Source organism: Lolium rigidum, chromosome 4 (assembly GCF_022539505.1).
Source record: "Lolium rigidum isolate FL_2022 chromosome 4, APGP_CSIRO_Lrig_0.1, whole genome shotgun sequence".
NCBI classification, from domain to species: domain Eukaryota; kingdom Viridiplantae; phylum Streptophyta; class Magnoliopsida; order Poales; family Poaceae; genus Lolium; species Lolium rigidum.
Window position 1 is genome coordinate 237,695,027 of NC_061511.1, and position 10,743 is coordinate 237,705,769.

Sequence of the window (10,743 nt, forward strand, 5' to 3'; positions counted from 1 at the left end):
GGAAGTTTCAGTTTGGACATTAATCCTTAATCTCTTATGAGAATATTATCTGTTGTTGAATGCTTATCCATTAAAGAGGAGTCCATTATCCGTTTTCTATGTTGTCCCGGTATGGATGTCCTTAGTTGAGATATATCAAAAACGAGAAATCAAATGCGATTTATCTCCTTGGACCTTTGTACAGGCGGCATAGAGGTACCCCTTTGTGACACTTGGTTGAAACATATGTTATGCAATGATAATCCATGTAAATCCAAGCTAATTAGGACAAGGTGCGAGCACTATTGGTATTCTATGCATGAGGCTTGCAACTTATAGGATGTCTTATGCATAACACATATGAATTATTATTACCGTTGACAAAATTGTTTCTATGTTTTCAAAATAAAAGCTCTAGCACAAAAATAGTAATCCATGCTTCCCTCTGTGAAGGGCCCTTTCTTTTACTTTATGTTGAGTCAGTCTACCTACTTCTTTCTATCTTAGAAGCAAACACTTGTGTCAACTATGTGCATTGATTCCTACATATTTACTTATTTGCATTCATCATATTACTTTGTGTTGACAATTATCCATGAGATATACATGTTGAAGTTGAAAGCAACCGCTGAAACTTATATCTTCCTTTGTGTTGTTTCAAAACTTTGTACTAAGAATTTATTTCTTTGTGAGTTAACTCCGATGCAAGTCTTATTGATGCTTGTCTTGAAAGTACTATTCATGAAAAGTCTTGGCTATATGATTCAGTTGTTTAGTTATTGTCTTTACCATTGCTTCGAATCACTTCATTCACTCCATATGCTCTACAATAATATTGATCAAGATTATGATAGCATGTCACTTCAGAAATTATCCTTGTTATCGTTTACCTACTCGAGGGCGAGTAGGAACTAAGCTTGGGGATGCTTGATACGTCTCAAACGTATCTATAATTTCTTATGTTCCATGCTAGTTTTATGACAATACTCACATGTTTTATACACACTTTACATCATTTATATGCATTTTCCGGCACTAACCTATTAACGAGATGCCGAAGCGCCAGTTCCTGTTTTGTGCTGTTTTTGGTTTCAGAAATCCTACACAGGAAATATTCTCGGAATTGGACGAAACGAACGCCCAGGGTCTTATTTTTCCACGGAGCTTCCAAAAGACCGAAGAGGATACGAAGTGGGGCCACGAGGCGCCCTAACCATAGGGTGGCGCGGCCAAGGAGGGCCCCGCGCCGGCCTATGGTGTGGGGCCCTGATACGTCTCCGACGTATCGATAATTTCTTATGTTCCATGCCACATTATTGATGTTATCTACATGTTTTATGCACACTTTATGTCATATTCGTGCATTTTCTGGAACTAACCTATTAACAAGATGCCGAAGTGCCAGTTCCTCGTTTTCGCTGTTTTTGGTTTCAGAAATCCTAGTAACGAAATATTCTCGGAATCGGACGAAATCAACGCCCGGGTTCCTATTTTTCCCGGAACCATCCGGAACACCCGAGAGCCGCCAGAGGGGAGCCCTGGGGGCCCCACACCACACCCTGGCGCGGCCAGAGGGGGGGCCGCGCCGCCCTATGGTGTGGGCCCCCCAGAAGCCCTCCTGCGCCGCCTCTTCGCCTATATAAAGCCCCTGGATCGAAAACCCTGAGGCGTTCGACGAAAACCACAGAAACCTTCCAGAGCCGCCGCCATCGCGAGGCCAAGATCTGGGGGACAGGAGTCTCTGTTCCGGCACGCTGCCGTGAGCGGGGAAGTGCCCCGGAAGGCTTCTCCATCGACACCGCTGCCATCTCCACCGCCATCTTCATCACCGCCGCTGCTCCCATGAGGAGGGAGTAGTTCTCCATCGAGGCTCTGGGCATGTACCGGTAGCTATGTGGTTAATCTCTCTACTATGTACTTCAATACAATGATCTCATGAGCTGCTTTACATGATTGAGATTCATATGAGTTTTGTATCACTACTATCTATGTGCTACTCTAGCAAAGTTATTAAAGTAGTTCTATTCCTCCCGCACGTGTGTAAAGGTGACGAGTGTGTGCACCGTGTTAGTACTTGGTTTATGCTATGATCATGATCTCTTGTAGATTGCGAAGTTAACTATTGCTATGATAATATTGATGAGATCTATTCCTCCTACATATGCATGAAGGTGATAGTGTGCATGCTATGCTAGTACTTGGTTTAGTCTGTTGATCTATCTTACACTAAAGGTTACTAAAATATGAGCATTATTGTGGAGCTTGTTAACTCCGGCATTGAGGGTTCGTGTAATCCTACGCAATGTGTTCATCATCCAACAAAAGTGTAGAGTATGCATTTATCTATTCTGTTATGTGATCAATGTTGAGAGTGTCCACTAGTGAAAGTGTAATCCCTAGGCCTTGTTCCTAAATACTGCTATCACTTGCTTGTTTACTCGTTTTACTGTGTTACTACTCGCTGCAATATTACCACCATCAACTACACGCCAGACAAGCTATTTTCCGGCACCGTTGCTACTGCTCATATATATTCATACCACCTGTATTTCACTATCTCTTCGCCGAACTAGTGCACCTATTAGGTGTGTTGGGGACACAAGAGACTTCTTGCTTTGTGGTTGCAGGGTTGCATGAGAGGGATATCTTTGACCTCTTCCTCCCCGAGTTCGATAAACCTTGGGTGATCCACTTAAGGGAAAACTTGCTGCTGTTCTACAAACCTCTCGCTCTTGGAGGCCCAACACTGTCTACAGGAAAGGAGGGGGAAAGTAGACATCAAGCACTTTTCCGGCGCCGTTGCCGGGAGGAAAGGTAAAAGGCACTCATACTCCGGTTCCAGGTAAAGTACTTTTCTGGCGCCATTGTGTTTGTGCTCGAAGCTATTTCCTTTAGATCCTGCAATTGCAACTTTTTGTTTCTTGTTTACACTAGTAAGGCATAATGGAAAACATCTGTGAGCTTTTTATTCTATTTCCTGAGTCAAGACATGAATGGTTTAATGCGAAAATTAAAAAACCTATGGAATCTTATTTGCATGCTAGTAGCAATGATATTAGTATGAACACTTTGAACACCATTGTTGCTAATGATATGGAAAATTCTAAGCTTGGGGAAGCTGGCTTTGATGAGCATGATATTTTTAGTCCCCCAAGCATTGAGGAGAAAATTTACTTTGATGATTCTTTACCTCCTATTTATGATGATTATAATGATAGTGGTCTTTTGGTGCCACCTACTATGGAGAGTGAATTTTATTATGATTACAATATGCCTCCTATATTTGATGATGAGAATAATAATGATAGCTATTTTGTTGAATTTGCTCCCACTACAACTAATAAAATTGATTATGCTTATGTTGGGAGTAGTAATAATTTTATGCATGAGACTCATGATAAGAATGCTTTATGTGATGGTTATATTGTTGAGTTTGCTCATGTTGCAACTGAAAGTTACTATGAGAGAGGAAAATATGGTTGTGGAAATTTTCATGTTACTAAAACACCTCTCTATGTGCTGAAATTTTTCAAGCTACACTTGTTTTATCTTCCTATGCTTGTTACTTTGCTCTTCATGAACTTGTTTATTTACAAGATTCCTATACATAGTAAGCATGTTAGACTTAAATTTGTTTTGAATTTGCCTCTTGATGCTCTCTTTTGCTTCAAATATTATTTCTTGCGAGTGCATCATTAAAACTGCTGAGCCCATCTTAATGGCTATAAAGAAAAGAACTTCTTGGGAGATAACCCATGCGTTATTTTGCTACAGTACTTTGTTTTTATTTTGTGTCTTGGAAGTTGTTTACTACTGTAGCAACCTCTCCTTATCTTAGTTTTGTGTTTTGTTGTGCCAAGTTAAGCCGTTGATAGAAAAGTAAGTACTAGATTTGGATTACTGCGCAGTTCCAGATTTCTTTGCTGTCACGAATCTGTGTCCACCTCCCTGTAGGTAGCTCAGAAAATTAAGCCAATTTACGTGCATGATCCTCAGATATGTACGCAACTTTCATTAAATTTGGGCATTTTCATTTGAGCAAGTCTGGTGCCATTTTAAAATTCGTGAATACGAACTGTTCTGTTTTGACAGATTCTGCCTTTTATTTCGCATTGCCTCTTTTGCTATGTTGGATGAATTTCTTAGATCCACTAATGTCCAGTAGCATTATGCAATGTCCAGAAGTGTTAAGAATGATTGTGTCACCTCTGAATATGTCAATTTATATTGTGCACTAACCCTCTAATGAGTTGTTTCGAGTTTGGTGTGGAGGAAGTTTTCAAGGATCAAGAGAGGAGTATGATGCAACATGATCAAGGAGAGTGAAAGCTCTAAGCTTGGGGATGCCCCGGTGGTTCACCCCTGCATATATCAAGAAGACTCAAGCGTCTAAGCTTGGGGATGCCCAAGGCATCCCCTTCTTCATCGACAAAATTATCAGGTTCCTTCTCTTGAAACTATATTTTTATTCGGTCACATCTTATGTACTTTACTTGGAGCGTCTGTTTTTTTTTGTTTTTGTTTGTGTTTGAATAAATTGGATTACATCATGCTTGTGTGGGAGAGAGACACGCTCCGCTGGTTCGTATGAACACATGTGTTCTTAGCTCATAATATTCATGGCGAAGTTTCCTCTTCGTTAAATTGTTATATGGTTGGAATTGGAAAATGATACATGTAGTAATTGCTATAATGTCTTGGGTAATGTGATACTTGGCAATTGTTGTGCTCATGTTTAAGCTCTTGCATCATATACTTTGCACCTATTAGTGAAGAATACATAGAGCATGCTAAAATTTGGTTTGCATAATTGGTCTCTCTAAGGTCTAGATAATTTCTAGTAAGGTGTTTGAACAACAAGGAAGACGATGTATAGTCTTATAATGCTTGTAATATGTCTTTTATGTGAGTTTTGCTGTACTAGTTCATACTTGTGTTTGCTTCAAACAACCTTGCTAGCCTAAACCTTGTATCGAGAGGGAATACTTCTCATGCATCCAAAATACTTGAGCCAACCACTATGCCATTTGTGTCCACCATACCTACCTACTACATGGTATTTTCCGCCATTCCAAAGTAAATTGCTTGAGTGCTACCTTTAAACAATTCAAAATTTATCACCTCTGATTTGTGTCAATGTTTTATAGCTCATGAGGAAGTATGTGGTGTTTATCTTTCAATCTTGTTGGGCAACTTTCATCAATGGACTAGTGGCTTCATCCGCTTATCCAATAAATTTGCAAAAAGAGCTGACAATGGGATTCCCAGTCCCAAATTAATTAACAAAAATAGACACTCCTCCATGGTATGTGATTGTTGGACGGCACCCGAAGGATTCGGTTAGCCATGGCTTGTGTAAGCAAAGGTTGGGAGGAGTGTCATCATAATAAAACTAAAATAAAAAGGCACTCCTTCATGGTATGAGATTGTTGGCGGGCACCCGAGGATTCGGTTAGCCATGGTTTGTGAAAGAAAGGTTGGAAGGAGTGCCACCCAAAAATAAAATAAAATGGGAGCCGCTCTTTGAAGGTTTGCCTGGCAAGGGGGTTAGAGTACCCGCTACCATTCGTTGACAACATCATACACCTCTCAAAACTTTATTTTTATGCTCTCTTTATGTTTTCAAAATAAAAGCTCTAGCACAAATATAGCAATCGATGCTTTCCTCTTTGAAGGACCATTCTTTTACCTTTATTGTTGAGTCAGTTCACCTATTTCTCTCCATCTTAAGAAGCAAACACTTGTGTGAACTGTGCATTGATTCTTACATACTTGCATATTGCATTTGTTATATTACTTTGCATTGACAACTATCCATGAGATATACATGTTATAAGTTGAAAGCAACCGCTGAAACTTAATCTTCCTTTGTGTTGCTTCAATGCCTTTACTTTGAATTATTGCTTTATGAGTTAACTCTTATGCAAGACTTATTGATGCTTGTCTTGAAGTGCTATTCATGAAAAGTCTTTGCTTTATGATTCAGTTGTTTACTCATGTCATTACCATTGTTTTGATCGCTGCATTCACTACATATGCTGTACAAATAGTATGATCAATATTATGATGGCATGTCACTCCAGAAATTATCTGCGTTATCGTTTTACCTGCTCGGGACGAGCAGAACTAAGCTTGGGGATGCTGATACGTCTCCGACGTATCGATAATTTCTTATGTTCCATGCCACATTATTGATGTTATCTACATGTTTTATGCACACTTTATGTCATATTCGTGCATTTTCCGGAACTAACCTATTAACAAGATGCCGAAGTGCCGGTTCTCGTTTTCTCGCTGTTTTTGGTTTCAGAAATTATAGTAACGAAATATTCTCGGAATCGGACGAAATCAACGCCCAGGTTCCTATTTTTCCCGGAACCATCCAGAACACCCGAGAGCCGCCAGAGGGGAGCCCTGGGGGCCCCACACCACACCCTGGCGCGGCCAGAGGGGGGGCCGCGCCGCCCTATGGTGTGGGCCCCCCAGAAGCCCTCCTGCGCCGCCTCTTCGCCTATATAAAGCCCCTGGATCGAAAACCCTGAGGCGTTCGACGAAAACCACAGAAACCTTCCAGAGCCGCCGCCATCGCGAGGCCAAGATCCGGGGGACAGAGTCTCTGTTCCGGCACGCTGCCGGAGCGGGGAAGTGCCCCGGAAGGCTTCTCCATCGACACCGCTGCCATCTCCACCGCCATCTTCATCACCGCTGCTGCTCCCATGAGGAGGGAGTAGTTCTCCATCGAGGCTCGGGGCTGTACCGGTAGCTATGTGGTTAATCTCTCTACTATGTACTTCAATACAATGATCTCATGAGCTGCTTTACATGATTGAGATTCATATGAGTTTTGTATCACTACTATCTATGTGCTACTCTAGCAAAGTTATTAAAGTAGTTCTATTCCTCCTGCACGTGTGTAAAGGTGACAAGTGTGTGCACCGTGTTAGTACTTGGTTTATGCTATGATCATGATCTCTTGTAGATTGCGAAGTTAACTATTGCTATGATAATATTGATGAGATCTATTCCTCCTACATATGCATGAAGGTGACGAGTGTGCATGCTATGCTAGTACTTGGTTTAGTCTCGTTGATCTATCTTACACTAAAGGTTACTAAAATATGAGCATTATTGTGGAGCTTGTTAACTCCGGCATTGAGGGTTCGTGTAATCCTACGCAATGTGTTCATCATCCAACAAAAGTGTAGAGTATGCATTTATCTATTCCGTTATGTGATCAATGTTGAGAGTGTCCACTAGTGAAAGTGTAATCCCTAGGCCTTGTTCCTAAATACTGCTATCACTGCTTGTTTACTTGTTTCTATCGTGTTACTACTGTCTGCAATATTACCACCATCAACTACACGCCGACAAGCTATTTTACGGCACCGTTGCTACTTGCTCATATATATTCATACCACCTCGTATTTCACTATCTCTTCGCCGAACTAGTGCACCTATTAGGTGTGTTGGGGACACAAGAGACTTCTTGCTTTGTGGTTGCGGGGTTGCATGAGAGGGATATCTTTGACCTCTTCCTCCCTGAGTTCGATAAACCTTGGGTGATCCACTTAAGGGAAAACTTGCTGCTGTTCTACAAACCTCTGCTCTTGGAGGCCCAACACTGTCTACAGGAAAGGAGGGGGAAAGTAGACATCAGGCCCCCGTGCCTCCCCCGACTCTGACCTTCCGCCTACTTAAACTCTCCGTCGCGAAAACCCTATTACCGAGAGCCACGATACGGAAAAAGTTCCAGAGACGCCGCCGCCGCCAATCCCATCTCGGGGGATTCGGGAGATCGCCTCCGGCACCCTGCCGGAGAGGGGAATCATCACCGGAGGGCTCTACATCACCATGCCCGCCTCCGGATTGATGTGTGAGTAGTTCATCCTTGGACTATGGGTCCATAGCAGTAGCTAGATGGTTGTCTTCTCCTCATTGTGCTATCATGTTAGATCTTGTGAGCTGCCTATCATGATCAAGATCATCTATTTGTAATGCTACATGTTGTGTTTGTTGGGATCCGATGAATATTGAATACTATGTCAAGTTGATTATCAATCTATCATATATGTGTTGTTTATGTTCTTGCATGCTCTTCGTTGCTAGTAGAGGCTCTGGCCAAGTTGATACTTGTGACTCCAAGAGGGAGTATTTATGCTCGATAGTGGGTTCATGCCTCCATTGAATGCGGGACGAGTGACGGAAAGTTCTAAGGTTGTGGATGTGCTTGTTGCCACTAGGGATAAAACATCAATGCTTTGTCTAAGGATATTTGTGTTGATTACATTACACACCATACTTAATGCAATTGTCCGTTGTTTGCAACTTAATACTCGGAAGGGGTGCGGATGCTAACCCGAAGGTGGACTTTTTAGGCATAGATGCATGCTGGATAGCGGTCTATGTACTTTGTCGTAATGCCCTGGTTAAATCTCATAGTAGTCATCATGATATGTATATGCATCTCTATTTGTCAATTGCCCAACTGTAATTTGTTCACCCAACATGCTATTTCTTATGGGAGAGACACCACTAGTGAACTGTGGACCCCGGTCCATTCTTTTACATCTGAAATACAATCAACTGCAAACTCTGTTCTCTGTTGTTCTTCACAAGCAAACATCATTCTCCACACCATACGTTTAATTCTTTGTTTACAGCAAGCCGGTGGGATTGACAACCTCACTGTTAAGTTGGGGCAAAGTATTTTGGTTATGTTGTGCAGGTTCCACGTTGGCGCCGGAATCCCTGGTGTTGCGCCGTACTACACTCCTCCACCAACAACCTTCACGTGGCCTTCATCTCCTACTGGTTCGATAACCTTGGTTTCTTACTGAGGGAAAACTTGCTGCTGTACGCATCACACCTTCCTCTTGGGGTTCCCAACGGACGTGTGCTTCACGCGTTATCAATCTTATAACGCAATGCAGTGCATACCGGGCATTCACTCAAATTCTCGTATTCACCGCGGTAGAGGATGCAGTCGTTAATGCATGCATGTATCTTCTGAACCTCTAAACCTAGAGGGCAGATAACCTTCTTTGCTTCGTACGTACTAGCGGGCAACTTGTTATTCTTTGGAAACATATTCTTCAACATTTTCAGCAAATTTTCAAATCTTGAGTTAGCTACACCTTCCTGTGCCTTCCATTTCAGCAAATATAGTGTGCAACCCAACTTTTTCAGACCATTATCGCATCCTGGGTACAGCGACTTTTTGTGATCCTCTAACATGCGATCCAAATTCTCCCTCTCCTTTTCAGTTTCGCAGCGTCTCCGTGCATCAGCAATGGTTCGACCAAGATCATCAGCGGGCTCATCACGTGCCTCTTCTTCACCTTCCCCTTCACCTGCCCCTTCACCTTCCCCACCTTCAGCATCCTCCATGAAAGTATCACTGAATTGATCAGGATAGTTGTCATCGATAGCATCCCCTTCTTCATCTTCTTCCATTCTAACTCCTGTTTCTCCATGCTTGGTCCAACAATTATAGCTTGGCATGAAACCGTGCTGAAGCAGGTGCACGTGAACGTCTCTTGAGGTAGAGTAACCCTTCTGATTCTTAAAGGCAGCACATGGACAGATAACAAAACCCCTCTGCTTGTTCGCATTAGCCACTATGAGGAAATCTTTCAAATCCGTAATGAACTCGCCGGAGAGTCGGTTGCCGTACATCCATTGACGATTCATCTGCATTATTATTATATAAAGTATATAATTAACCATCGTGCATTTGTTAAACTAACTAGCTAGAAATAATAGAAATTAAACAATGAACTACACACATGCATATTTTATCAATGACACATGAAAGGTTCAAGTTGCTAACCGCGATCGAGGAGGAAAAATAAATGAGAAAGCTCAAGTGTGTCTCGGACACTTCATATCATGTTTGTTTCATGCTCTCGGGCATTTCATCGAACACCTTGTGCGCATAAGTGGATCCGAAGGCAAATCCACCACCCCTTGTGAATGGAAGTGGCACACCAAGTTGCTAAGTGAAGTGTGCTGAAGTGCATTTATAGGGATGGGCCTTTAGTCCCGGTTGGCCTGGCCAACCGCGACTAAAGGCCTTCGGGCCAGGCCTGAGGACCTTTAGTCGCGGTTGGGCCAACCGCGACTAAAGCCCCTCCCGTCCACCAGCTGTCGACCGAGCCCACTGGGCCAGACCTTCGGTCGCGGGTCGCCTCCCGAACCGCGGGCCAGCTGTTCGGACATTTTGGGGACTAAAGGGGGCGTATGGAAGCCTATTTTTCTACTAGTGATAGCGATGTGGTCGGAGAAGCCAGTCTCGAGACAAGAAGTTCCGAGAAGCGTCCCTGTCCGCCGTCGCTTCCATGAAGCTCAGACTGTTGTCGAGACCACCTGGCGCCTACCACCTAGGCCAACATCAGAGCCTATTGTTCCAGCACACTCTGGGAGTCTTTTTTTGAGAACCCGCAGGAGATATGCGCGTCATTGTATTAAGCTTTAGAAACAGACCAAGATGTCCACAACGAACAAGATTACAAGCACCGGGGGGGTGCGACCACACACGAACGCAGCTTTGGGCATTCGCCGCAGCCTAGGCCTAACGCAAGGCCGGGGATGAGCACTCACTCTCCCGCCGACCCACCCCTATCTCTGGCAATTACCCAGGCTCGCCAATCATCGAGAAGCAAGCTCAACGACACGGCCACCGGGGTGTGCTTTCCGTCGAACACGCGCGCATTACGCTCAAGCCAAAGCGTTCTAAGCCCTAGCATGATGAGAGAGTTTGCTGCA